Here is a 27,945-nt window from a genome sequence, read left to right as displayed (position 1 = left end):
TTGTTAGGACAATAAAATGAGGATATGTTGGTAAGTATTTTAATAACTAACTATGAAGAAATTTCGAGTAAAATAATAAAAAAAAACTATTGAAAAAGATTTTACAATGTATTTAGGTTCTTTCTCTGTGCATTCAAATATAACAATTTTCCTTTCATTATGACCTCATCTATTATAAAAAGTACATATTCACTATTATAAAAAGTACATAACTTAATAATGTTTAGTAAAATATTTTACAATATCTGCGTTCCTTTCTCTGTTGAATTAAATGTTAACAGAACTTTGTTTCCATATATATATATTGTTTTTTTTAATCCGTCAACTATTGTCTATTCCAAATGACAGGTTAGAGTTGCAGTAGAAAATTGTTTTTGAAATATCATGTTTGATACTGCAAGGATGCGATGACGAAAAATTATGATAAAAAATGTCCACGCTGTTAAACAACGGCACTATGCTTTCGGAAGCTTAAAATCTCCCTGACTAGTAGCAGAAATTCTGAGAATTAAGTAACTTTTGTAGAAATTTTCAATTCAATGGCTCTTCCAGGATATTTGGCCCCTCACGCCACCATGTGTTGCAAGTAATACAAATCTCCACATAAGAAAGAGTAATCAAAAGCTTCCTGTAGTTTCTTTATTATTTTATTTTTAACGCTGATCCTTTTTTTTTTCTCATTTCATTTTGTTTCTTCCTTCATTATTTTTTTTATTTCTGAACTCGAACGGCGGGGCGGACCCCCTTGGCTACGTGCCTGGTTCCACCTATAAGAAAGTGATTAATTCTACAGAATAAATTTCAAAGTTAAGAATATAGATACAGCCCCTCCCCCTATCAGTGTTTTGCGACAAACAAAATAAATAAACAGCATGTTGTATATGCTACTTTTATATTCAGTGGTTAATGTTACATTGATTTCTTATGTTGGTATTTTTTTTTTTTTTCAGTATCTAGTAATTCTAGTTGCAATGCTTTCTGCTTTCCTTGGTGAGGCAGCTGGTACTAAAGATCTTCTAGCAGAGGAATAAATGACTGTAAAGTGAAATAATGTCCATAGAACATGTATAATATCAAATATAATGTTATCTTTCGTAGAACAAATGTAATCAAATGTAATATTATCTTTTAATGTCACGTCAAACCGAAATCTAAGCCCTTCACTATTAATGTATTACAATACTTAAGTTACTAGTTATTACACGAATGGTACTGGCTTTTCGTTCTCAGTTCAGAAATTTGAACACCGTTCGTGTTGGTGCTAAAATAACTTAATTAATTTTATAACAAAAACGATAAGCTAGACCGAATATTATGTGAAAATATTATATTGTCATCGAATTTATGTATATTTAACAAATTTCAGAGCTTTAATTAATATGGAATTGCATAATATTTGTGTTGAAAGATTTGGCTCTAACAAGCAATGTTGTTAAATGTTGTTTTTTATTTACATATATCAATATTAAAGTTAATGACTAAGTTTCCAAGAGATCACTGTAAGTTCGATTACTTTTTGTTCAAATATTTGTTTCACAAAAGGAAAAGAAGAAAATTATGAATCAAATACTTCTGAATGAGGTACACACAAAACGTTACACTAGAATACATAAATGCTAATAAAAATCCTAAACCTTGGATATGCGTTATCGTTACACATACCAGTAAATTAACGCATAAAGTCACAACATTGTTTCTACCCTGTGAGCATAACACATCAGGTATTTACTCCAGTTAAGGCAAGATTGAAAACAATAGTTATGTAATCGCATTCTCCATAAATTAATAATAATTTATTTGATTTATTAGTACATACATACATACATACATACACACATACATACATACACATACACACACACACACACACACACACACAAATTACAATATTAATCAAAACTCAAACTTTGTTTTCTTCCCAGATATTAAATGTGACTAGTATCAATAGACCTTGCACTTAATATGTGTGCACTTTCTACCGACAGAAATTAAAATCAATGAATTAAACGAAGAAAACTTTAAGGTAAACACATATTAAGAAAGTGCTAAGGACAATTATGTTCAATATCCTGCTTTTCCTTTAAATCTTTTTGTTTTAATGTTACGCGTTTGTGCTGAGTAAATCAATTGGAAATTGATTATAAATGTAAGTAACTGAATGATGGAACAAGAAAAGGAGAAGAAAACACTAGAAATCCTAGAAAACAAACGAATGCTACATTTCTTGTCACATACCTGATGCAGTTGGGATATTTAAAGAATTATAGAAATTTACGTGAATTACAGACTACCAATAAATATGGAAGTATTTATTAAGGGTGGTAATAGTGGATGATGATTGATAATAGTGTGCAATAAATTAAGGAGTAATCTTATTACAAGTTTATTCAACAACTCTTGCCGTATGCCAATTTAATAGATCGTTACAAGTATTCTCCAAAGACCCATAGGCCACGCGGGAACAATGTGACTGAAAATTATGCCAATTCCTCAGAGATATTTATTACTTACACCAATAACGAATACCGCATCATATATTTTTCAATTATATATCACAATTCTCGTTACAATATCGACCTATTTAACAAAGTACTTTGTGCGAAACACATAACTTCCCTACATTTTTCATATCACAAAATAGTACTGAAGTTCATTCTGTGCTAAAGAAACCAAATCTACACTATTATATAGCAAGAGGAAAGATAGTCGGTGAACCAAACTCAGAAGCTCCTGACATGAAAAACCTCTGTTGTCCCTTAAATTCATTTTTACACATTAATTCCCACAGAAAGTGGGAATAAAGTATCACGTACAAGGCGAGCCGAGCTGAACCTGTCCTTGACCGAGCTTGGCCACCAAACATAGAGATCTTTAATTATTAGACGATTGGTTGCATGCCGAACAACTTCATTCACATCCGACCAGTAGTTACTGAGAAATAAAGTATTAGTCTGCATTGAAGGCGAACCTAACCGAGCCGAGCTCTTTATCTAATATAGCAATTTTTGTTCGTTAGATAACAGCCTTTTTCCACTGACAACACACTTTACAGAACCCTCATGATTATTAGATTTTTATTAATGGTAATATAAGTTATAATAGCATAAGATTGTAACTTCTCTCTCTCTCTCTCTATATATATATATATATATATATATATATATATATATATATATATATATATATATATATATATATATATATATATATATAATAGCATTTAAGTACCTGCAAGTTGTGTGTTGCTGGTGACAGTGTCTCTTAACCTAATCTATCTTCAAATTAATTAAATTTTATTAATTTAATTTAATTGATAATTTAATTTATCTTGTAATTGATTTAACTGAATATTAAAATTATAAAAAAATAAATAAGAAATAAAATCGTCACTGCACTTCAAAAAACCGCTCCAGAAATGGGAACTTTCAAGAAATAACAAAAAATCATGCTTTCTTATCATTCACATTATTAACAAATGTCATTTTTGTTTCCTTCTTACGAGAAAACAATAGGAATATAAATGTTCATATTGTAGTTCATATCATAATATTCATATCATAACTCTCGACGAAATTGTCGCTTAGTCTTTTTTTCGAAGCAAGCGACGAAATGTCTCCTATGAAGTCTAGAGCAGAGTTTCTTTACCTGTTGTATGCGTAGCACTTGTGGTTCGCAAGCCTCTCTCGCGGGTACGTATACGACTTATGGTGATAGTAATAATGAATATGCTTTGATGATAAACCAGTGAAAAACCCTACTCTAGAGGTCTTCTGGACGACATTTTTTTTTAATTCTTAAAGTTCACGTCACGCACAATGGGGCTACGCAACACATCGGTTGAGAATCACTACCTTAGACGATGGGATACTTGCCCACAAAATTTGGTATAGATGCAGCCAGTAGTGACCGAAAAATAAAATTCCACAAACACACAAACACATACACCCCGAGTGAAACTATAAGCTCCAGGTATGCTTATAGTGAAAGGAAAAGAGAAAATATGACTCACGCATTAACGGCCAAGCCATAGTACTACAGGTATAAGTAGAAACGTGAAACTTAGAAAGTTTGTTTGGGTACGAAAGGAAGGGATAGGGAATAATATTTGGAAATGTGTACTCTAAGGATAGATTCAAAATTCTTGTCATGATTAAAGTTACTTCAGGAATCCTTGAAAGTAAGGAAATGAAACACTGGATATTCTACAATAGTTTATCAGCGTTTAACCAGAAACGAAGTCACAGCATGACACAAATACTACTTGATAAGACCTGTTAAGCGGAAGAAGATGATATAGCCTAAGCTCATGCAGAGTTTCCAAGAAAATGGAGAAAAAATTTTAAAAAAAATATCCTGTACAAAAAGCATGATACCTATTTAGGTGAAACTGATAATACAATATACCGTCATTAAGCTCTTTACTCTATTATGAGCTAGAAATCAATACATAGTATGACTAACGAGATACAGTCCAAAATTATTATTAACTCTTAAGTTTTAATTTCTCTTTGCATAAAATATTACCCAAAGATAACACATAGTGGATACAGGGGTAAAAATGAATCTGAAAAGGTATGGGAACGCATGACGTCACGCCGTCCTCCGTGCCTATTTTTGCCCATTGCAATTTTTTTGGGGGGGAGTGGGGGACGCCTTGGATATTTTTTGGAAGTGAGGTAACGACATCCCCCCGCGTTCCCCCTTACTTTTACCAATGAATCAATAGATCACATTCGAGTCGAATAAATTGATATACTTAACAATAAATCCTCGTGAAGTTTCTTGCGGAAAAAATCGAAACCATCAACTTTTGTATCGCTCAAAACTCAGTCGTTCGCGTTCCCAGCAATAATAAACAGTTTTTATTTTGCTGGAAGAAATTGTTGTTTACTTCATATGTAACAAAATACATTGTCAACTATAGAGGAACCATCAGGGGATGGTCCCTGAAGTTTCTTACCACGTGCGGAAGGAAAATGCAGCCTCTACTTTAGTGCTAGTGTTACCAACCATGGTCACTCTACTTTTTACACCATTAAGAAAACTGGCATTATAGATGGACCGAAAAAATCTTGACACGTGAGTAGTGGCAACGCCGCTGCAAGCTGATAGAGACCTTCTTTTGCTGACTCCTCTATAGCACTTTTTTTTTTTTTTTGTCTTCCATAACGATATCCTTTATGCACATACTACCTGTAAACAAAGCAGACTGTTTCAACGTCTCCTAAAGCTCTGTTTTTAAAGGGGGGACAGGTTATATATATATATATATATATATATATATATATATATATATATATATATATATATATATATATATATATTAGAAAATGACCAATATAAGAATTTGCTTAAGTTCGGAATATAAACTCTAAGCTTTTGAAACTCAGATAAAACGTGTTTCAGCATTTTCGAAAATTCCAGTTCTAAAGGAAGAAAACGGAGACATGTTTACAATATTCAAATTTCCGGAATTGCATTCAATATATCTTATTCTTCCCGTGCTAAAAAACGGGATTTCTCAATGGTCTAATATAAGTCGCAATATATTATTATTTTTCAAAAAATAAAAAGAAGCACTGTCACGTGTACACCACGTGATGGAACTTGGTTCATATGACGTGATATTTTCTCCATTAATATTGAAACCCTGAGTGGTAGTACATTTCCAGCACTTTCGGCTTTAGTACAGCTAAAGAGATTACAGAAGAGATGGAATATATTCCTAAAGCTTAACTGATTGCAAAAAATGCTTGTCACTCCATTACCATATCATCATATGCTTCCATTACCATATTTACTCCATAGCAATTAACGTTAGAACCGAAAGTGATTGATTTCTACCACTTCCAGCTTGAATAAATAGCTAACTTGTAAGTAAGAATATGGTTGCTATTCTAAGAATCTTAATACATTCAAGAAAACCCATTTCTCGCTATCATTTATCGTTTGTGTTCCACGTAGATCAAGCATTGAAACTGTAAGTTGTAGTGTATTTCTATTACTTCCGGTTTTAGTAAAGAGATAGACATTAAATGGATTCTTGAAGCACTTAATCGACTACAGGAAACCGCTTCTTGCTATCTATTGTCGTTTTAGTTCTATAGTAATCAACGTAAAAATCGGAAGTGGTTGATTTCTACTATTGGTTTCTATTGATTCAGAATGTTTGATTTCTACTATTGGTTTCCACTAGCGTGCGCGGGACATTGGGAATGTGGGTGCCAGATTTAAAGTACCACCATATGGAATGTCGTCCTCCCACACTTTCCCTTAAGAAAAGATAGCGTCATTGCACCCGACGCTGCGTCGGCGACGCACGGCACACATACAGACGGGAAATAATTTACACGTAATCTCTTCTCAGTTTGTAATAATTCTACATAAAATAAAGTTTGTCTAATGGGGGTGCCAAGGCACCCACGGCACCCACGTTGCGTACGCCTGTGTTGGTTTCTATTGTTTCAGAATGTTTGATTTCTACTATTGGTTTCTATTGGTTGGAAATAGTTTATTTCTACTATTGGTTTCTATTGGTTGGAAATGGTTAATTTCTACTATTGGTTTCTATTGGTTGTAAATGGTTGGCTTCTACTTTGGTTTCTATCGGTAGAAAGTGGTTGATTTCTACTATTGGTTTCTGTTCGTTGAAAATGGTTGATATCTACTATTGGTTTCTATTGGTAGGAAATAGTTGATTTCTATTACTGGTTTCTGTTGGTTGGAAATGGTTGATTTCTACTATTGGTTTCTATTGGTTGGAAATGGTTAATTTCTACTATTGGTTTCTATTGGTAGGAAATAGTTGATTTCTACTACTGGTTTCTGTTGGTTGGAAATGGTTGATTTCTACTATTGGTTTCTCTTGGTTGGAAATGGTTGATTTCTATTCTAGATTTGGTAAACCACACTACTTCAAAATGACTGAATAGAAATCAATCTGATGCTAATGCGAACTGGATATTAGACATGTCATCTTTACGCACGCGATCTAAAAGGTAGCTGTTTCGAATATGTCAACATTTTTTAAAAGAGGATCATGTAATTATCAAATGATACTAGGTTAGATTCTCAAATTAAATACACCTTTTTTATTTATTTATTATTTTATTTTTATTGATTCATTTACTTATTTACGTTCTGGCGGGAGCTCATGTGGTTCGGATTGCATGTTAATCAGTAGGTCCACGTCTCATATATCCTCGCTGCTGAAAGGGACGCTAAACTAAAATCAACTAAAGTTATTTGTGTTATCGTACATATATCAAGTCGATTAAAACTTCTTTTAGATCATAGGATGAAACCTGTCTACACTGATTTCACGGAAAATTAATCAACTTAAATAGGTAGATAACTTGCAAAATACCAAGACCCGTGCAAGTCTTTTTTTTTTAATATCTATTAAACAAGGATCTAAACTAGTGGTTCTCAACCTTCTACATTGTCGATATACATACCTTACTGAACACCAGAAAATTGCGCGACGTTTGTTAGATTTTTAAAATAATAATCATATAAATTATAATAAAGTGAAGTATTGAGCATTGCTGTTAACGCTGGATTGGCAAAGTCTGTCTCAAAATTGAGTTTAGGTACTGATTAAATATTTGTATTTTAAAACTAAAATTTCGCTGGCCGCGGTGGCTCAGTGTTAGAGCTTGGGGGGGTCCTGCTTCTCTGGCGCATGGGGTCCTTGGTTCGATCCCAGCTCGCGCCAAGTAAACTTTGTGGTGGACGAACATCGTGTCCATAGGTTTTCTTGAGGTACTCCCATTTTCTCTCACTTTCTTTATTCCACCATTTCATTCATTCCACACCATCACCGTCTCCTTTAGCCTACCCGACATATTCGTGGGACGTAAAACCTGAAGATTTCACTTTTTTAAAAAATCGCAATACCAGTTGGGAACCATTGGTCTAAGCTGCTTAGGCCCCCAATATAAAAGTTTGTATACCCGTATTAGTTATCTAACTATAAATGTTTCTCTCCATATTATATAACGTTTCAAGGAATGCATGGCGAATGGCTGACTATAATTTTCCAATATTCCAGCTCTACTACTGCTATTAAGGTTCTTTAAACCAGTATGGCAATAACTATGGTCATTTATCTTATTTGACCAATTATTTCTAAATTCCGCAGTAGTCCAGGAAAAAAAAAACAAATACAGTACCACTAAGTATCCTTCACGCCGCAAAATACCTGGTACTGGTCTAACAAGGTCAAGGAAGGAAAGAAAAAAGTAGGAACACAACCAAGGCAGTATGTGAACCATATGAAATACAAAATATAACATTCTTCCTTCCTACTGATTGAAAAAGACTTATTATCTTGCTCTTTACTTTAAAAGGTTTTTTAATAGAAAAGAAAAGGGAAAAAGAAATATCAGTGTTGAAATTTCCTTCCTGCTTTAGAGTAATTTTGCTTACTTAAAGAATATGATATATATTTGTGCTGCTGTTATTTATTGTTCTTTTATCAAGTATATACATATACACAGATGATAATTTACTAACTCGTTTGCTTCTGAAGAAACAAGTGTATGAAAACAACAGCTATATCTATGATAACAAAAAAAAATGTAAACTCATTCTCACTGAAGTTTCAAAAATCCTTGCACTTAGAGTATTGGCTAAACGTGCGTTCAATTTAAAAGCGGTACGTAAGTTACATTTAAATCATGTGTTTGTTGTTGTTCAAGCGGTACATAAGGTATATTTGAGTCTTGTTCTTGTTGTTGTTGTGCCCATTGTTACAGGAAAAATTTGTTGCAGCAGAATGGGAGGGAAGGGAGGGGAACTAGGATATTGTATATTTGTGCTCCACACAGCTTTTAAGAGACTTGGATATTACGGAAGCTAGAAAAGAAATAATTAGAGTTTCGAAATGTGGTGTGGGAGGAAGTTGAAGAAGATAATATAGACAAAGAGAGTAACAAACAAAAATGTGTTAGAATGGATAGGAGAGAAGATGACGCTTCTAGCTACCATCCTTTACAGGAAGGCCAATTGGATTGGACATATCTTGCAAAGAAATTTTCTTCTTCATACCGTAATAGAAGGACAGATGGAAGGAAAGCGATGAATACTAAGAAGAAGAACACAACTGATCGATAATTTGAAAATAGAGGAAAATATTGTTAAAAGTTAAAAGAGGAAGCTGAAAATTGAGAAACATGGAAGAAACACTTCCACCTCCAAAATTAAAATCAAGAAGAAAAAACTCATTAGTTCGAGGATCTGCCAAAAGGCAGAATGCTTAATAATAATAATAATAATAATAATAATAATAATAATAATAATAATAATAATAATAATAATAATAATAATAATAATAATAATAACGTTTAAATGTTTAAATGTTTATTAGGGACAAACAGCTACAGCCACAAAGTGCCCCCAAGAAGGATTATACAAATATAGGGCGCTTACATTTAAATAACATAAAAATGAAACATGCAAAAAAAAATACATGTAATGGGTATTACAGATAGAAATACAATGAAAAGCATAATGAGAAAACAAATAAGCAGAAATATCATCTTAAGTACATCTCAAACAAGTACACCCTGTCATGAGACTAAAATAACATATTGATATGAGTATACAGTAGAAAAAAAAGTATATAACATATTAAAAGGAACATACATATAGTCAAAGTTACAAATGAACATACATGAAAATCATAAAATAATTTAAGCATGATTTTCAAATCAATTGACACCTTAATTAAAGTACACTCATACAAAGACAGAAATAAAAATAAGATAAATTTACCAAATAATACAAAATAAGCATATGGCATGTGAAACTCATAACCGAGATAATAATAATAATAAAAAGAAGTGTAGTATCCCAAAAAAAAGCAAAGATAAAAGAAAAAAGATGATAGGAAAAGAGAGGGAAAGTTAAAAGGGAGAACAAGAAAACAACCTTAAAAAAATTAAATTTAATAATAATAATAATAATAATAATAATAATAATAATAATAATAATAATAATAATAATAATAATAATAATAATAATAATAATAATGCCGCTTTTAAATTGAACGCTGTATAAAGTAAATTTGGAAAACCATACTCTTTAAGATGACTGAATTGGAAACTAATATGAACATGTATATAAATAGAAATCCATATATAAGTAAAAGCGTCTGTAACGATTTTTGACATTTAACTCCTCCTAGAACGTTGCAACAATTTTGGCATTAGTGAACCCTCGCCTCACTCAGGTTTTAGCACATTTTTGATAAGGAGCAGAGAGGGGGATGACGTGTAAAAAAAATCGGAAATGACCTATGTTAGTGTCCAATCTACACTTTTCGAGATTGTTGAGATGAATAGTGTCAAATGCCCTTTATGCCCTTTATGTCCAAATTCGTCCCACTTCGGTACGGAAATGAGGTTGAAAATAGGTGAAATGTAAAAGCAATCAAAAACAAATGATAGTAGTGTCCATATTCCTAAATAAATAATGTCACCCTCAAGCCGTTCAAGTTCAAATTCATCCCTATGGTATCCTAAGGGAAGGAGAGGTTCTAATAGTTTCCATGAACCTATTATCCCTTGGATTTCGTCTTGATCCTTCAAATAGCAGCAGAGGAAATATGTATTTTATAGTTTTCACAGGGTTCATGATAATCGATTTTCATGGAAGTACGAGTGTGACTTTGTGTGAAAGTTCCGTTTTATTTTTCTATTGAAAACAAGAGTTACAAATTATTCTGGTTGGTTTTCTCATTCGTTATATTATGACAAATTCCCAGTAACGAGAAATCCCCCAGGAAGGTTTTATGATTTCTTGGTCCATAGTATAGAAGAAAATATTTCAAAGCAATAATTTTACTGTCGTGCGGTTACATTATGTTCATTTGAAAATACTTGTTCTGGTGGTCTACAATGAATACAACTTCAACTTCCAAACATGCCTGCTGGTTTGTGAATTTATAAAAAAATAATAATAATAATAATAAAAATAAAAAAAAACTCTCGCAGTTATTGGATAATACATGTATTCTTATTGCATCTGCACACACATAATCGCACTTAATATAGCTTTTTAAAAAAAAAAATTCAAGCAATATTAAACAATCTGTTATATTCTTTGCGTTCTTGTCTGTGTGTAAGTTGATAATTGTAGCATATTCGCTCTGAAATCCATGGGTTCTCAGTTATTCTGAAGAAGAATGGCAAACCAAAAGAAGCCAGTCAGACAGACGACAATTGCAACAAGGAAGGGGATTGCTGTTGTGAAAAATCGAAAAATCTGTGTAATATACTACTCATAAAACGAAACTGACATGAGGACGAGAAATTTTTATTCGAAAAAAGCTTCCATAAAAACTTTCAGGTCAAGAACTGCGGCGAGAGAGTGACACTGCAGAACTGCACCGCTTTACATTAATTTCAGTCCAAATTTCTACAGGAGATGACACAAACAAACACGGTCTATCGCTGAGACTACCAAAGTTTACAAAATTACCATGATTGCTAAGCCAGTCTGCTGAATAATGTATGGCAGAAAATTGTATACACTCTTAGTGGATAATTCGCCATATTTAGAGCGTACTGCTGCATGCCAATATGGCAGACATTCCGTTTAACGAGGAACAGTGCGTATTTTGCCAGAAATAGAGCTAAAATGGGGATCACGAAAAAAGGGAAAAGATGTTTCATGGGAAACTCTAGTGACATGTGTCACTAGAATTTGTGAACGTACCATTAAAGGAACACCTATTCGAAAGGAAGATGAATCATTGCTGTTCAAGACTCAAGTTGATCTCATAGCAGCCGAAATGAGGGACAAGAACTTGTATCAGATCGTCGAGCTGAAATTGTTCATAGGAGAAACACATCGAAAGATCAATTCGTTGAAAGCACACTCAGTGCAGGTATGTCAGTAAGTGTTTTGGTTATTGAAGCAGCTTTACTGTTACTGTGAGCTGTTCTTAATCGCCATCGACAGGTGTGAGTTTCTTCGTAGCCATACACGGCGGGAATGCTATTCTATGAGCTCAGATTTACCTCATTTTCTCATGCAGTTTATATTTACTCTTTGAACTGGAAGTGATGCGCAAATCCTTGGAAATTATCCCATCAAAAGGTGAATCTTTTAAGACTGATGGATGGGGGTCATCACCAATTTCGACAATACAATCATACATTACGGTTGAGCCGTACAGTTGAGCAGAGTTATTAATTCTGTACAGCTTGTGAGTCATCTGACTATTATACTTAGAAGTATCTGTTTTGACATCAACCATGGTACACCCGAAACAGCTGAAGAAACCTCTGTATTACTTGCAGCTAAAAGAATAGATATAAACTAAATAAGGAGATGAGTTAAGTTTAAGGTCTTAGAATGTAGCCATTTTGCCATGGTCAGCCACGAAAGAACTGAGATGCTTCAGTAACCAAGACACATACCGACATACCTGCACAGGGTCCATCCTCAACAAATTTATATTTAGGTATGTTTCTTGCATAAACAATTTCACCTCGACGAATTGATAAAATAACAAACTGTAGTGCACGTGGGAAATGCTTCTGCAACTTCTTGAATCCACACATTTTGCATTCCTGATTAACACTGCCTAGGTAGTCTTCTTGAACATACATCAGATATTTTTCCCGGATAGAACTTGACATTTCTACATTGTACTCCTCAATTATGTGCGCTGGACATAGGCACAAATCTGCATAAGTAGTAGAAAATGGATCGATCTGGGCCAACCTAGCTCATACTAGGACAACTCACGAGCCCCTGGGAAATTGTCCACCGTACACCGTGAGCCCACGGTCTTTTACGACCTCCATTTTAGGGGTGAATTTATTCCCTTTTATGACCACATTTTAGGGGGTGTATTCGTTCTCTTTTACGAGCACTTTTTAGGGGTGAACTCGTTCCCTTTTATGAGCATATTTTTCAACCCTTATTTTAACATAGCATAGAATACATGGAGACTATGAACACACACAACAGAACAGATAATACATAACACACAAGGGTGTATTCATTCTCTTTTATGAGCACTTTTTAAAGGGTGTACTAGTTCTCTTTTACGACCTCTATTTTAGGGGTGAACTCGTTCCCTTTTATGAGCATATTTTTCAACCCCTACGAACACATAACACTACGTAACACACAGCAGAGCAGATAACACATAAGAGTACCTAACATAACAAGGGTGAACTCGTTCAACCCCTATTTTAACATAGCAGAGCTAATAAAAGAGCATGGCTTATTTTCCAACCCTTATTTTAACATAGCAGAAATTACACTGAGACTATGAACACATAGCAGAACATAAGACTACATATCATTCCCTTTTATGAGCATATTTTTCAACCCTTATTTTAACATAGCAGAAATTACACTGAGACTATGAACACACAGCAGAACAGATAATACATAGCACAGCTAATAAAAGAACATGGCTTATTTTCCAACCCCTATTTTACCATAGCAGAAATTACACTGAGACTATGAACACATAGAAGAGACTACGTAACATAGCAAGGGTGGACTCGTTCCCTTTTATGAGCACATTTTTCAACCCCTATTTTAACATAACAGAAATGACATAAGAATACGTAACATAGCAGATAACTCATTCCAACCCTTATTTTAACATAACAGAAATGACATAAGAATACATAACTCATTCCAACCCTTATTTTAACATAACGAGCAAAGATTACAATCGAACACCCCACGGTCTACAGATAATCATTTTAGAGGGTGTATTCATTCATTCTCTTTGATGACCATTTTTCCACCCCTAATTGAAATTACATAGGAGAGCAGATAATACATAAGATTCGTTCCCTTTTATGAACACTTTTTAGGGGTGAACTCGTTCCCTTTTATGAGCATAGGCCCCAGGACCCAGGTATTGCACTTATATGTTGACCAACATATATTTTTTGATTCTCAGGAGATTAAGGGGAGGAGGAGTTATCACCCCCTTGGCCCTTGCTCAAGTTTATTATTAGGAATATGCGTGATAAACAGATTGAAACGTTTTCTGTTCATTATTAGAATTGGTTGATCTGCTCGAGCCCTTGGCCCGCTGTACATTATTATTATTATTATTATTATTATTATTATTATTATTATTATTATTATTATTATTATTATTGAGATTGGCCACCAAAGACGCCAAACAGTATACCATATTAATGCTAGAACCTAAACACGAATACGGCACTTGTCCTAATTTCAAATAATAAAATTGAAATATTTGTAATCAAACCATCACAGTAGTTTTAAATCGCCAAATCCTTGTAGAGTTTAATAGAAAAAAGAGCACGTAGGGACATTTATCAGCGTGACTATTTCTTATCAGCATTTTAACGTGAAACACAGACTGTTACGTTTGTATATGAAGTCTTTTGAGTTTTACGTCCTACAGTTATGCCGGCTTTGGTAAAGGAGACGATGATGGTAAGAAATGAAGAAAATGGGAGGAAACGGGATAACCCCGAGAAAACCCACGCACACGGTGTTTGTCTACAACAAAGCTCACTTGGCACAAGCTGGGATCGAACCATGAACCCCATGCACCAGAGGTGAACCTCTACCACTGAGCACCGCAGCCTCTACAATCTTGAAGTATGAGACATTTGAACTATAAATTACCTAATTCTCTTGATGATATGTACGCATATATATTATACGAAACTTTCTTCACTTTCATATCTAAATGTAGTTGAATATTTATAGATATGAAAGTTGAATTTGAATGTCACAATGCTGGCAAGGTGATATTTATATAAGCTTCAGGAAAAGACAAATATACATTTAATCCCAAGATTATCTTAATAATTAATATATTCTACTTTTGAAATCCTACATATATGTACTACTTTCAGAACTCCAACACAAGGAAGTTGATCTTGTTTTCTCCCATCCTTTTGGGTGGATCAAATAAAAAAGATCTTTACCTCTGAGGTAAGTGCTCTATCATTGCGTCACAGACTCCCGGGTCACTACCTTGAAAAAATATATTTTTCCTATTTTGTTTGTGTCAAAGTTACATGATCCTCCACTAGTAAATTTACTGATAAGCCTATTATGGAAGAAGAATCTTGTAGGTAATTCTATTTTATCATGATCTTGGCTTCTCTGACATTCGGAATATAAATAAACAAGAATCTGTATTTGATCTAATTCACGACATAATTTTTTTTCTATTGAATTCAAAGTACCAATACGTTCAAACGATGTGCAAATAAAATTAAAGAATTTCGAAATCTCACCCCTTCGCTATGCTAAGATATGTACACTCATGTCCAAAATTATTGTCGCATATCTATAATTGTCTTCATGTAAGAATATAATTTGAAAATGATTTCGCAGGATACTTTTAATACTGCGGGAAATGCATATTTGTGGTAAATTTCATAGGAAAAGAATTATAAATACGAAAATTAGAGTGAGTAAAACAAAATGTTGCTAAATGTACAAGAAGGTTTTATTTTCGTTTTATTGTTCTTATTTATTGTTCATTTGACATGAAATTTGCCACATACATATCTTTGCCAATTATATACATACTAACATTATAAGAAATACCGGGCGAATTCGTTATCAAATTATATTCCTACAACAACATACTTATAGACACGCGACAATAATTTTAAACATGAGTGTACATTCTACCGCTTGGTGAAGGGTCGGATCTAAGATATAAGTTACAATACACTTCGCAATAGCTCCGAACTGGAAGAAATTTACAAGTACAGTAGGTGAGTTCGCTATGAAGCTGAGTTGCACTGATTGGAGCTAATTGAGCTCTAGGCCTATAATATGTTGCAAAAGAAAAACTCAATTCGATTGGACTTTTTTTAAAAAATAGCTTTCAAATATTTTCCGCAACTGTTACAATATTTCGTTCGAATCACTTATTAACTTTTTGATTTCATTCTGGCTATGAAAACTGTATTAATTGGAATATCATTGCATTCATCCGATATTTTTTATGCTAGGGCAAATCTTGAAACATTTTCTGCAAATCTTGAAAACTAGAATTTGGAAACACATTTCAAACATTGTATAATGACACACTTATAACTGTTGCTAAATCTCAGAAATTTCATTGCTATTCGTCTGACGGTTAATGCAATAAATGAACTTAAAATGGCGTAGACTATGTTTGGAAATAAGCAGTTGACTTATTATCAGATTCTCAAATTATCTTATTCATCATCATATTTGCAGTAATAAGAACCGTTTTCTATTGGTTAAAAAACGAGAATAACAAAATTGGTCTTTGCACCAAGCACGTTGGATGAATGCAATGATATTACTGTTAATACAATTTTCATAGCGGAAAGTAAATCCAAAGTTAGCAACTGATTTGAAATGGAATATAACCATGTCCTATCACAGTCGCGGAAAATATTTGCGTAATTTTCTCAAAAATCCTATCGAGATGAATTTTTCTTTTACAATATGTTATACAATTCTATTAGCACTATCGAATGCACTAACTGGTTCAATTCATTCACACTTCTACTCTCTTTGGTAGAAACATTTCAAATACATAGATAATCAATGTTTAAAATCTACTGTGCATAAAATTCAACTCGAGTTAAAGTATTTCTTAATGTGTTCTGAATGCAAAGATCTATTTTCCTTGCTATGCTATTAGAAATAAGTACTAAAGTTCTGTGAAGAGGTTCGGATTTAGATATACTAGACTTTGAAGAAGGCTATGTACATCACCAATAATTAAATTTTGACATTCATTACATTTTGATTTGAAGGTCAATTAAAATATCGTTAACCATATATTTCGTCAAACTCTTAGGGTATCAGAAATATCAGGGTATCATTCTTTGTATATGATTAAACATCCCAGTAAATACTCCTCATAAAGTCACACTATGTTTACGTGTGTTGAAAACTGTATGTAACCATTTAAAGAAAGGGATATCGACCGACCTACAAAGGCCAATGCGTAGTAGGTCAACAGTGTACAGCAGTGAAACTGGTACCATTAACAGCAGGAAGTCTTGCTGTTCATGTAACAAGAAAATTCCTCACATGTAATGGGTCCTCTTCTCCAAGTGTGAACCAACAACTGACTCGTAACAATAACAACGACTGTGGACATTTGATTTCTCCAGCTGTCTCCAGGAAGAAGAATTTGGTCCCCTTATGACCTTACTTAACAGTATCTTCTAATTTTTTTTCTTTTTTCTTTTTAACTAAAACGTTCATAAGCAGCTGCTAATAGAATTTTTATTAGTCCATATTAAATCTCTATCGCTTTAGAATCAGATGTTGGTAAAACTCTGTACAACTGTCTCCACATTGATAGGAATTGTATTCTGATTCCAAGTTAATTGAATGCATACAAATATTGTCTAGAAGAAGTAACACCAAGAATGGATAAATTATGTAAAATGTTGAAACTTTGATCCTAATTTTGATACTTGTTCTTTTTCTCCACTAAATGTTCCTACTTTTGTCTCTCTCCACACAAAGAAGCAGAATGTAAATAATTATAGTTCAATGCAAGGGCTCAAGCATTTGTTCAAAGATACTCTCTTTACTAAATTGGTCGCAATTAGTATTACTAGAGGTCCTCTTTTACCCGAACATATCTGCTTTCTTGGGCTTCAAAAAACGTCCGAATGGGTTTTAAGGAAAATGAGGAAATGTAATTTTTCGGCAGTACAGACAATTGCTGCTTCACTTTATATGCTTTTCTTTAATTTACAACGATTCAATCATGTCCTCAATCCATAATTTAATTCACTTTGCGACATCATGCAATGATGAATATTTGCGCAGCGACTTTACTTTCATTTTTTAGTTATATATTTTTTAAGTAAGAGTAATTTTTTAGTTGAACTTGAACTGTACGAGATAGACCGTATGAGAAATAAAATGTAAGTAATAAATGTACGAAAAAGAGTAAAATGTAAACAGAAAATGTATTTAATTATGGCTAAAAAAATAAAAAAATAAAATACATCGTTCCAGAAAGTACAAAGTAATTCTGTTTTCAAGAAAATTACTTTTTTTAAAAAAAAAAAAATCTATATTTATGTATCAAGAGAAAGAAATAAATGAGGAGCGCTCTCATATATTATATATTGATTATATTTGAGAATACTCCCTATGCTTTTCTTTTTGCTAATGCATAAATAGATTTTTTTAAAGATAATTTTCTTAAAACTAGACTTACTTTGTACTTTTTGGAATGATGTATTTTACTTATTACTTTTTAGTACAATGTGTTTCATTTTTTTAAAAAAAGAATGTTTTTTAATATGTTTTATTTTATTATTTATCTTTACTTGCTTTAATAGTGTATAGTGGATTTAAAATCTTTTCTAATACGTCACATTAGGGGTAAAAGTAAGGGGGACGTGGGGGGACGCCGTTACTCCACTTAAAAAAAAATAACTATGGTGTCCCTTACTTCCTTAAAAAAAAAAAAAAAAAAAGAATACAATGAGCAAAGATAAGCACGAGGAACGGCGTGAGGTCGTGCGTCCTCCAACCAGTTCAGATCTACAGGGTGCGGCACGTAAAACCGCCATAAAGTGAACACATAAAATGAAATGTAATGTATTGAATATGATTAACTACAACACATAAATGAAATGTAATGTATTGAATATGACTACTCACCTTCACAGCAGGTGCTGAAAGTGTTCTCCGCCCACTTCAACACACATGTGAGCACGATTGAGGAGATTCATATATACCCTTGTCAGTTCTTGTGTTGTAATGCTATTGGTGACATCCTGGATCCTGGTCTTGAGTTCTTCAATTGTGTGTGAATTTGTTTCGTATACTCTTCCCTTTACCAGTCCCCATAAGTAAAAGTCACACGTGGACAAGTCTGGTGACCGAGGAGGCCACAAGCCTTTGCTGATTGTCCTCTCTGGTGTAAACATCTCATGCACAAGGGACAATGACAAGTTTCACTGGCTGCGGCTGCACGTGACTGCTGCAGGTCACGTAAGTCGACCCGACCTCGACACGTCATCTCTTGGTAGGAAGGTAGATTATTTAAGTGTTGCCAAAAACACAATATACCAGAATATTACGACGGGCCGGTTTTACGTACCGCACCCTGTATTTTTACCCCTGTACCACTTGTAAAATATTTTTCTTTTCCGTAAAACATAAAATAAGTTTTCGAAGAATAATGTAGGTAATAAATCCGTTAGCAATTCTGTCGCTGTTATTACAAATACGAGTAATGTGTAAATATTGTTAATGGCTTAGTTTAAATAAGAACTTGAAATAAAATGTTCCTAGGATCGTTTGACATATGTTTATGTGTATGTCTGGGAGCGAGTATGCCTTGTTTTAAAACTGTTTGATATTACTTTAATTTGAGTTTAATGTCCCTTTCAGCAGCAAGGCTATAATATGATACGTGAATCTCAGCTTAACGTTGAATTCGAATTGCATGAGCTTCCACCGGGAATTGAACTCGTATGATCCGTGCCAAAGACGCGTATGCAATCCAAATAACCACGAGGAAGCTCCTTAAAACTGGTTACGATGCAAATCATGTTTCATTATTATTTTCTTTCGTTTATTTATTTGCACGTAGAAAAAAAAAAAAACAGTGCATAGAATTTTCTGCTTTTAATATGGAAACAAAGGTTTTAAGTCCTATCTAGCCCTATATCACTTAAGAAATTATGAGTGAACAAAAGTTCTCTAATATGCATTGTAAGAAGCTAATCATTTGAGGGGCTCTAAAGAGTCGGGGATTTCCTGCACTGCGGGATCAGCGGACCCATTTTAGGGAGCTTGCATGATCTTTTGTCACTCTCCAGATCTCCGAAACTGTCAAGTGAATGACCTTAAAATGTATGTATGTTTTCCTTGTACCCTGAGATGAGACGGATTTCTGCGAAATACGGTCCCTTAGAAGGAAATGGTGGTTCTCTCTCCATTTTTTCTCATACTGTGGGCAGAGGCATTAAATAATTATTCCTGCTCGTATTCAATATCGAAGATGAAAGGAAATGGGTCAGAGAGAGAGAGGACGTAGTAACAAATATTGTCCACGGTAACATGTAGGAGTAGATGCTAGTTTTAAAACCTATGTAAAGCAGTGGCGGATCTAGGCCAGGGCAGGGGGCCTAGGCCCCCAGTTTTTTTGAGAGACAAAAATAATTTAAGCTATTATTTATATATTTTTGAAAGTTTATAGTAAACTCATGATTTACCTATCTTAGTCTGAGTTCTGGCTGCACCCCCAGTTTTTTACCTTCTAGATCCGCCGCTGATGTAAGCCCTAAATTTCCAATGGGGCTGTTAATGAAACATTCAGAATATGAAATGTGACCAAAATTATTAGATCTGTTTTCACTTGATTGGTTTCGGTTTTCACGTTTTTATGCAACACCGAGACAGTACAAAGTAGGACCTTACATTTAATTTAGTCTCCTAATAACGCCAGCCCAAATTTTTCGTACTTACAAGACGTCACTAGACCATCATTCAAGATTATCTCTCATACAGGCCCTTCTTGAGCACATCATTTCGATCTATATGACTTACATTACAGGATCTAACTACAGATTTCTAATTCCGTGTTCGAATAATATTTATCCTCGCCAGTAGTGTCATTCTTTGAATTTTTTGTTTGGAGGGGATTGTTTCTTGCCGTATTCCAGAGTTATTAATGAAGATTTATTTATGAAATATGAATTAAAAGTGTTTCCAGGGAAATGTTGATTTTTACAGGTTTCTTCCTCTATAAACAGTATTTTGTGGGTTAGGAAGAAAATGCGAAATCCGCACCTTGAGATACTCAAGTAAACAAAATCTTATGTCAAAGGCTCTGGATATAATGACTCATGGATGTTCACAAACTACTTTATTGACATGTAGTAGTCATGAAACTTATAAAGTAAGTAAAATAGCTCAGTGATAAAGTTCTCACGTCAAGTGCAAGAACTCCCAGGTTCGATCCCAGGTTATGTTAGTTTGTAGTGAACAATATCGTATCCAATAGTACTCCCGTTTTCTTCCACATTGTCATTTCGTTAAAGATGTGCATAAGTATTCACTTTTCTAATTATATTCGTACGTTTCCTGAAATAAAATCCTTGTTTTGCATTCCATGGTTATACCATGTAGGTTAAAAGAGTTGAATAAACGCGCTGAAATTTCAAAATAAACCATTTTCACAGTTACAAGATCTCGTTCATATCGTTCCTTGAAAGTAAAAACTTGAGAATATAAATTAAATAACATGAAAATATGCCAATGGTTGCAAGCAAATTTTCATTATCTAAAAAAATCAAAAAAAAAAAAAAACACGAAGGTTAATTTAGGTCTACTAATTTGATACTTTGGTACACGCAAAAATATGTATATCGCATAAATTATTTTTTAAAAATGAAGAAGAGAGTGACCGGCAAATAACAATGCAGATTTTTTTTGTGTGTGACCTATTGGTTCGATAACATGCAAACATAAAACCATCGTACGTATTTGTTAATAAGGCGACCTACTCTTCAGTATACCCAATGATTATTGTCGTTTTAACTCCCTTGAGCAACTTCCTCCACTTTCTACAGAGTTCTCATTTACCGCTTTATAATTAATATATTGCGTATGAATAAATATTGAAATTTTATGGCTAAAAAACAAGAGGGTACCCTTTAAAAATTGGCGTTTTCCTTCTTCTTCTGTGTTTATTCGCCTAATTTCTCTTTCTTTCTTTTTTTAAACTAATGAAAGAAAACTAGTAACGCAATTGGTATTGAGTCATCGGAAAGAAATTAATTCCATGTACTACAACGTCACATGCACAGGTATGTAGTTTTAATGAGTTTGAAGTTGTTTCTGTGTAACTCAGCAGCAGTAGAAGTAAAAGTTGTGAAAAGAGAAAACATCGTTCATTAATAAATATGCGAAAGATGTTCGTATGGCGTGAACTTCAAAGGTTAACACAGCGGTACTGGACAAGAATCGGTTATGAAGATGCACGCCAAAACACAGTAGTCAGTGTTGTTACTTGGTCATCAGTGAAATGTACTCCTTATTTTTCCGTACTGCCAAAGAACGACATTTTTAACCTAATACAAAATTATTTCGGAAACTTAAAAAACTCTTCACATATCTTTCTTATAAGGCGTTCGAAAGTGTTCTACAGTTACGTTTCACAATGCTCTCGAAGATTCAAGAAAACTCATTAAATATGCCTGTCAAGTACATATTATATACACAAATCAAAAAATTGGAACCTTTCCTGGAATGTATGGGATCAGGGTCAAATAGTTATTTCTCAGAATAAAAGGCATGACATTACACCATTCCAAGTCCTTTTAGGCCTAATAACAATACATTTGAAATATGAAATCAGTACATGTGTTGGACGTACATTCAGTGTTTATAACATATTTATGTGTCATGCGTAAAACAGCAAGTAATTTCCTAGAAATATAAACTAATCGATCTAGAAATAAAGTGTTTAAGTTACATCAAGGGAATGAAGAAAAATAGGTTCTTTGCCACGATTTTGCCACAATCTTTGCATTCTGATCTTATCAGATGTGATTATCGTGAAGATACACACACACACTTAGAGTGAAAGGAAGAGTTGCCAGACATTTTCGTTTCTAATTCCCTGGGACTAGTGGTAAGTAACTAAGTGTTCTCGCCTTTGGAACGAAAGAGGTTTCATTAGACTTGCTGCTGAAAGAGAACATTAAGCTCCAAACAAATGAACACAAAACGTCATTAATATCACAATAGCTTAGTAAATTGATAGTTCTATAAATGCATTTTCTCTTTTAACGGATTTCTTAATATCATCTCCTGTTACATAATGTTAAGTTTTTCGTTATGCTACGCGACTAAAGCACCGGATGTTATATACTTAAGAAAAATGAACTGAAATATTTCCGTTTTACGTATCACGATCATGCCGTGTAAGCTAAAGAATATGATGATGATAATGATGATGATGATGATGATGATGATGATGATGATGATGATGATGATGAGAATGAATAAAAAAAATGTATTGAAGAAAGTGGGAGCAAAACAGAAGAACCTCCAGAAAATTCACGCACATGGTGTTTGCCCACCACAAAGCCCACTTCACGCGAGCTGAAATGTGGCCAGAGAGCCTGATAGTATGAAACAACGGCAAGAAAATATATGTAGAAAACCTCAATAAAAGACAAATGTAAACGGAAGAACACACTTCAAACTGATGAAATGGAGATATTTCCTGGCATGACTATAAACGCGTAACAGTAGTCTATCCTTCTGATTTTCTTCAAACTATGCATAAATATAATTATATATCGATAGAATCAGCCTATACAAACTCATTAAAACATAAATTAATAAGCAATCCAGTGCTGTCTATTGTCAAACAACCAAAAATATAAATTTATTAAAATAGCTTACACTCAAAGTCAGAAATGGAAAATTCAGTATAATTTAAATTTGAGAATAAACTAAAACACTTCTAAAATCCCTTTCGAGAGAAATGTTTAATGAATACTCAAAACTAGGGTTAGGAATAAGAGCAGTAACCAAGGGCACCGATTTCTCTGTAAATTTAGAGGGGGGGCCATTCAGATGCAGAAGGTATAGCCTATATATGAGGATTTTAAGATAAATTGCATTCAAATTATGCCAAAAATTGTATATTCATAAATACAATAGGGGGCTCACATGAGCTTTGGGGGACCCGGCCCCCCCGCCCCCAGGATCGGCGCCCTTGGCAGTAACCCAATAACGTAAAAATGAAATGAAATCTTTAACGTCCCACGGATATGCCGGTTAGACTAAAGGAGACGGTGATAATGAGAAATGAGTGAACTGGTGGAATGAAGAAAGTGGGAGGAAACGAGAGAACCACGAGAAAACCCATAAGCACGGTGTTTGTCCACCACAAAGTCCACACGGTGCGAGCTGGGATCGAACCAGTGACCCCAAGTACCGGAGGTGAACGCTCTACCACTGAGCCACCGCGCCCCCAAAACCGAAGAACGTGTTTGTGACCGTTTGTATTGTATGTATTCTGTTTATAAATATAACAGATTTGATTTTAATAATATAGTCATGTGGCAACCCTCAACTTCTGAGTCGATTTTCTATAAATCTTCACGATTTATGATATAAGATAAATCAGAGAGAACATTACCGTGGCAAACGACACCAAAATCGAGTAGTGGCAAACAACACGTAATCAAAAAATATACATCATTTTCTTCTCATCTTTCTTTTATTTTGTATTAGTAACTTTCTCAACCTTATTATGAAAACGTTAATTCCTGTTTATAATCTTAGTTGTGCTGATTGTAAGGTGTCTTGACACTCCCAGATAGTTACTACTATTTTATAGTTAGCTTATAATCTTATAGTTACTATTTCTGAATAAATGTGGACTTCGAATTTGGAAAAACTTTTTTAAAAATGTACATTTTCTGGCGCGTCAAACTTTCTGTCAGTCGTGTCCGTGGGATCTTTTTAAATGCCCGTAGATCAGACATAAGTGCAACACTGGAACAAGTTATACCACAATCGATTGTAAGAGTGTAGGTTTTCAGTTTGCGTTATGAACGTTACATTTCTGTGTACGAAGGAAAAATAATTGAAGGATATTTAAGAAAATTTCCCTAAATAATGTCCCTTCTCGCGATTCTTTTACTTATTACGTAACAACACTGCAAGTTAGGCGGATAATAAAATGTATTTACGTGTCCTATTTTATGTTCAACTTAAACTGAAAATTTCATCTTGAGCCACCAAATAGCGGCAGAAAAAAACGTGTTTTATAGTTTGCACAAGGTACATAATCAAACATTTGCATGGAAATACAAACATGACTTTATATCAATGTTCAGTTATATTTTTCTACCGAAAAGAAGTGATATAAATTATTCTAATTGCTTTTTCTCATTCGTTATATTACGACAGATTCCCAGTTACTGAAAAATCCTCCAAGAAGGTTTTATGATATGTTGATTCATGGTATAATAGAAAATATTTCAAAGGAATAATTTTGCTATTGTGCGATTACACTACGTTCTTTTGAACATACGTGGTGTTCTGGTATCCTACAGTGAATACAACTTTCAAACAAGTCTGCCAATATATGAAATTATCAAAACTCTCGAAGTTATGCATTGTGTATGTATTCTTATTGCATATGTACACACTTCCTGAAGAGAAAGAAAAAGATCGTGAGTGGGGACGGGGAGTCGCTATATTTTAAATCTTTAATTTGGTAATTTAGTAAATATGATATAAAAATAAATGAATTTTGTAATTTTATGTTGGTTATATGTATATTCCGTTATTGGTAAATCATTATCGGACTTCCGAAGAGAAACATCAAAGCAATATAATGACTACGTCTATAGCGACAAGTCCCAGTCACGACTCCTCTTCAGTTTTATTAGAAAGAGGAAAATAAAGAGTGAGAAAGAAGAGGAGGTAGGAGAGAGAAGGAAAAAGGAAAAAAGGAGACAGGAAAAAGGAACTAAGAATAGAGAATTGCTGGATAATTATGGAAATATGGTAAAGAAACTTGAATAGTTATTAAAAATTGGTTCATATTTGAAAGTTATTACTCGAAGATCAATTCCGAAGTGATCCCATAGAGACACATGTTCCTTCATACTATCCCAATCTGGATCCAGGCAACTGCACAAGTGGGAGTTGCCCTAACCCAGCCCAGGTTATGAGAAGTTTTAATTTAATTGTTTGTCTATTATTTAGAAATGTTAAATAACCCGTATCCAGTAATTGACTTTTTGTAATGAAGATCGAACACACATCTGAATCAGCAAGAAAAAAATTTAAGGTAATGTATATATTCTTCACAACTAGAAGTTTTGAGATTTCTGAAAAGGTCTGTCGTTATTCAGGCTCATCCTGTTATTTTGGCTTTTCTCCCAGAGCCGATTTAAACTACTTTAGAATTAATTATCTTTCATGACCTCCGTCATACACTAATACATTTATCATGCTATAACATATTTATTACAAACACTATTATAGTAAATCAATATTAAATGCTACCACTTAAAAACTAAATGTGTCATTCATTCACGCGCACACATATACATACAGGACAGCGTATTGACATGGCTGATAAATATGAACTGTATGAACTGTAGACGAGTTCCTTTACAATTTCCAGAACGAAATTACTCCTTCCATAGATCGAGATAGAGATAATAAAGACAGAGTTACCTGGAACGGTGACTAAAGCTCACCCAACCTTTCGACGCTTACTGGTGGACAATACCGGCACCACAAGCCAGTGTAAAGAGCTCAGCTTCGGACAGCATCTTCGGGGCGGCGACCAGTCTCCGATGACCTCCCAGGCAGCTTGATACGTAGTAATCACAATTTCTAGCCATAGGTACAGGTTGACCAAATGGCGACCTTCTTCTTCGTTAGCAGCAACTAGAGACACTTCATCAACGTTCACCAGATAGACAAGAGTTTTGCCGTATTAGTCGTTGTAGCACCTATACTCACAACGACGACCACGGACGAAGATTTCACTGAGTGATAAGCTTGGGTCCCACAGAAGCAGGTGGAATCACTCGGCAAAATAACAAAGGATTAAGTCCCCAATTAGGGAAAGGAAGACGAGGAGTCGCTACGGAGAGTATCCGTTGATAACGTTGTAGGAAAAAATATATATTCCAGAAAGAGGTAGCAGACCGGATCAAAACTTAATCCCAGAGATGGTTCTTAGTGTAAATATCATATTTCCACTCACGACACACGAACTGTTAGTGAATAGCAAACTGATCCCAACAGTAACCGGAGTAAGCACAAGTTGAATGTTGCAGGCGAGTTATTATAGTTCATTACACATTACACTGACTTTCTTATCACTGTCCTGTCATGGCATTCCCCATCGAAGAACTTATAATAGAAAACCAATCATCTTACAGCATAATATGCAATAAATCCATATTTAAAGACAGAGCGTAGCACTAACCCCTCTCCATCTTCACCATATTTTTTCGGTTCGAAGAGCTAAGACAAAGGAGAGCGCGCTTACAAATCCCGCTCGTTCTCTGATTGGCCGCTCCCTTTTGCGCAACAGAGCGTAAAACTAAAGCGACAATGTTAATAATAAAATATATATATCAGAATGGAAGTAAAAATTACACAAGTTAGTATTTATATACGTACGTTCATAACAAATTTCTCAATTTAAACGAAACACAAAATTTCAAATTATTTCAAGCAGTCAATGCCATCTACCGAGACAGAGATATCCGCTCGACGCGAGCCATAGACATACAAAGAAAAGTAGCATATTTAGATTACACATACTAGTCCAATTGTCGACCATCTTGAATCCTTCACGAAGGTCGAGAATTGAGAAAATATAAAAGAAAAGAACATTAACTAAGAGCTGATTAAATATCTCTACAAAATAATCTCTTTGAGAAAATGTAACGCTCAAAGAGGAACGTTACATGCTGTGTACCAAGATGCCTGAAAACCTCTTTTGCTGATTTCTGGAAGGTCCGTATCTGTTATATTTATCAATTTACGTGAGCCTTCTTGAACTATTTCATCTGGGTCCAGGTGGTAACCTTGTGGAAGGAGAGTCTCGATTAAACGAAGAGATCCGTGGTTGGACGCTAAAAAGGTAGGAATCGCCATATCAACGGTTCGTCGAATACCAAGACCTCCTAATCCAACAGGTAAGGATGCTTGCATCCAGGGGTGCCCATCCCCCCCAAAGCTGATGGCGCACTCCCCCCCAAAACTAATAATCTCTTCCGTCCCCAAAACTTAAGTCCTCTAAAAACAATTGCCCAGTGAAGCAGTAGTTTTTATAGTACTAGTAATTGTTATTTTTGTTGTTGTTTTTATTTCCTGTAGTAGTATTATAGAATGCTTGTAGTAGTAGTAGGGGCAGTAGTAATTATAAAAATGGCATTACTTTTATTA

General features: G+C 34.1%; 1 long non-coding RNA gene across 1 annotated transcript in view; it reads right to left on the bottom strand.

Moving 5' to 3' along the window:
* Window positions 1-26,986, bottom strand: part of LOC145694076 (uncharacterized) — a 57,225-nt gene extending 30,239 nt beyond the window's left edge. The window contains exon 1 of the long non-coding RNA XR_014132910.1: window positions 26,215-26,986. This is a non-coding gene — a long non-coding RNA (uncharacterized LOC145694076). The remainder of the gene's footprint in view (window positions 1-26,214) is intronic.
* Window positions 26,987-27,945: the final 959 nt, after the last annotated feature.

Source organism: Thermobia domestica, chromosome 9 (genome assembly GCF_964235325.1).
Source record: "Thermobia domestica chromosome 9, izTheDome1.hap1.1, whole genome shotgun sequence".
Taxonomy (NCBI): Eukaryota; Metazoa; Arthropoda; class Insecta; order Zygentoma; family Lepismatidae; genus Thermobia; species Thermobia domestica.
Note: the sequence above shows the minus strand (reverse complement) of the source record. Positions and strands in the feature narration are given on the sequence as shown.